The following is a 3,426-nucleotide window of genomic DNA, read 5'->3' as shown; positions in this document are numbered from 1 at the left end:
AACGGGTTCTCTTCACTTTTATTGCCTCTATTTCCTGCTTCAAGATGTACTATCTTCTTTCTCACATATTTAATTTCATATAATTGAGACCTGCCATCATGTCTCCAGCTAAAAGAACTGAAGAAAAAAATTCAGGCCTTAAGATGCAACATTGAAGGATCATATAGGGGAAATGGGAGGAACACATAGGCACTATGCTCCATGGAATTGGCTAGTGGTCCCTTATTGCAGAAAACAGCATAGGACCGAGAACTTATGGTAGTGAAAGGAAAACTCCAACTTGGTGAAAAACAAGGCAACAGTAAATTGATGAAATAGCTACTGAAACTTTTCAACAAATGAATGTGGCACTGGAATCCCCCACTTGTCTATTCCTAGGTATTTATAAGGGAGTTATTTGGCCCACGGGCAGGAAGAGATGTCCCATAGAGAGTTAGCCCAACAGAATATAGAAAGTATCAAAAATATCATTAATGCACACAACTGATATTTTGCTGAAGATAACTTTTAAATGGTGTGGCACTCCCTAGAGATGTAATCTCCAGGATCAACCACTAAAAAATCTTACAAATAGCAGAAGAGCATTGTCAGATTTGTAATGCCAGAATATGAGCCTCTCAGGTGGGAAGCCACTCAAAATACAACCTGTGTGATGGTGGGGGGGTTCAGGAGAGGATGTGGGAAGGGGGATATCATTGCTAAAGTCAGATGGATCATGGTTCAGAGCACAGAATAGCAAAAAGATGTTTACCTGTGTTTTATTGATTATGCACATTTATTTTACTGAGTGGATCATAACCCGTTATGGGTACCATTGTGAACAATGGGAATTTGAGAACATCCAAGGAGCCCTGGTGGAGCAGTGGTTAGCATTAGGCAGCTAACAGCAAGGTCATCCGTTCCAAACCATCAGCTGTCTGAAGGAGAAGGACAGGATTTTCTACTCCCCTGAAGAGTTCGAGCCTGGAAATGCATAGGGGTAGTTCTACCCTTTCCTGGAGGCACTGACTACATCCCAGTGAGTTCAGTTATGCCTCTGTATTGTGCTCCTGCAGAACCTTTACTTAGTTGAAGAGGCAGTTGCTTAAAAAATTCAAGGGGACCCTGGGTTGTTAAACACAGAAGTTTATGTCAGAGCTGTACCCTTTCCCCACATTTATCCAATCTGAATCCTGAGAAAATAATCCAAGAAAGTAGACTATTTGAGGAAGAATGTTCTATCAGAATAGGAGGTAGATGCATTAGCAACTGTAGTATACAGATGTTACACACACATAAAGAAACTCCATTGCTGTTGAGTTGATGCCCATTCATAGCAACCCGGACAGTGTAGAACTAGGCTATAGAATTTCTAAACCTGCCATTTTCACAGAATCAGACTGTCACATCTTTCTCCCAGGAGCTGCTGCTGGCATGTTCCAATCAATGATATTTCGGTTAGTGGTCAAGCACTTAACCACGGTACCACCAGAGTTATGTAGAAATATGTAGATAAATCTCTTAATTAAAATCATGGTGTAATAGTTGGGTTTTCTGTCCCAACATTGCTCCCTTACAAGCATGTGGGCAGAGTTTAGCCTATCAACCAGGTCATAGCTTGATTGAAGGTTGATGAAAATAAATGGCTTTGTGAGGCCCGCCACCTTCTTTCTTCCTAGTGATCAGACCAATGTGCTGTTGCCTAAGCTAGTCTTTGGGTCAACCACATGCTGTGCTCCCGTGGACCAAGCCAGACCATGGATCGTGTCACCTTGCTTGGCATTGCTAGAGTTTGAGGCTCCATTGGGACTTACTTCACTACACGACTGGTCTCTGCTTGCCTCTACTTCTCATCTTCCTGCTGCTGGTACCCCATCCTGCTGGCCCTGCTGCCTGCACACCGATTCCGCTCCTCTTGCCTACGGGCAGATTTCACTGTCTGCTTCCTGGACCTAGGGCCAGCTCTGTCGTGGTTTTGTTTCTCTAGAGAACTCTTCCTAACACAGATTACATCAACAAAAAGCAAACTTCGATATAGCAATATTTCTCAAAGTTAACATGACTGTATATTAGGTTATTGATAACAGATATTGCTTCTTAAAATAATGTTGCCTACATGAATTTGATATAATATTCAGTATATTACATTCCATATATGATACTAAATGAGACCACAACATATATCCACTTTTATCTATCAAAATAATTGTTCTGGTTCCGAATTTAGTCCTTAAACAGAGAAATATTGCCAAAATTTGAAAGTCATTTAATTGGTACTTAAACTCATTCCCTGACAGTTTGCCATACCATGGTGACTTGGATACTGAAAGCTACATCATGCTGAAAGTTGATATTTCAAATACCAGCAGGATCATCCAGAGTGAACAGGTTTAAGTAGAGTTTCAAGGCTAAGCATTGACTCTGAAGAATGAATAGACTATATACTTCTGAAGGATTAGCCACTAAAAATCCTACAAATAGCAGAAGAGCATTGTCAGATTTGTAATGCCAGAATATAAGCCTCTCAGGTGGGAACCCACTCAAAATACAACCTGGTTCCTGGGGGGAGGGGGGAGTTGATTCTAGAGAAACAAACCCAGAGACACTCATATGTGTGTAAGAGAGAGCTTTATATCAAAAAGCAACTATCTATGGAGAAAACAGCCTATCCCAACCACCCCAATCCAGATTAAACCCATAAATCCAATATTATCCTATAAATCCAATTCTAGTCCATAATTTCTCTTCAGACTCATGTAGCCACTTGCAACGATGCCAAGCGCAAGAAGATCACAAGCTGGTGTGTGAAAGTCTTGTGGACCCAGTGGCAATGGAAGATTCTTGGAGTAGACACGGGTCTCCATGGGCTCCTCCAGCTTTCTTAGTGTGGCTCTTCAACAGGAAGCTTAAGCAAAGAGGGTGCATGGGGCACCTCCATGGAGAGAGAGGAAAGTTCCAGAAGCCTAATGAGAAGGCCATACCCACGAGACCCCAGTCCTACACCTATTTATCAAGTTGACATGAAATGTAACTAGCACAACCTGGCTCTTCCAAGTAGAGTTGACAATAAAGATATAAAATAAAGCTTTTAGAATGTTTATTTGCTGGTGGCGCACAACTCAGAATGAGAAGAAACAGCTGCGACCACCCATTAATAATTAAAATGTGGAATGTGCATAAGTATGAATCTAGGAAAATTGGAACTTGTTGACATTTAAATAGACTTCATAAAGAACAATATCATAGGCATTAATAAACAGGTTTGCAAGTTTTTAATCAGAAAATTGCATAGTTAACTATGCTGTGATTCACATATACATGAGAAATGGCCTACAGTCATTATTAAAAAAAAACATGTCAAGATCCAGAAGTGCAATGCTGTCTGTTAGTATCTACATGCCTACTAGAAAGCCTGGTTAATACAATTATTATTCAAATTTACCCACC

This window comes from Tenrec ecaudatus, chromosome 13 (assembly GCF_050624435.1).
Source record: "Tenrec ecaudatus isolate mTenEca1 chromosome 13, mTenEca1.hap1, whole genome shotgun sequence".
NCBI lineage: Eukaryota > Metazoa > Chordata > Mammalia > Afrosoricida > Tenrecidae > Tenrec > Tenrec ecaudatus.
Note: the sequence above shows the minus strand (reverse complement) of the source record.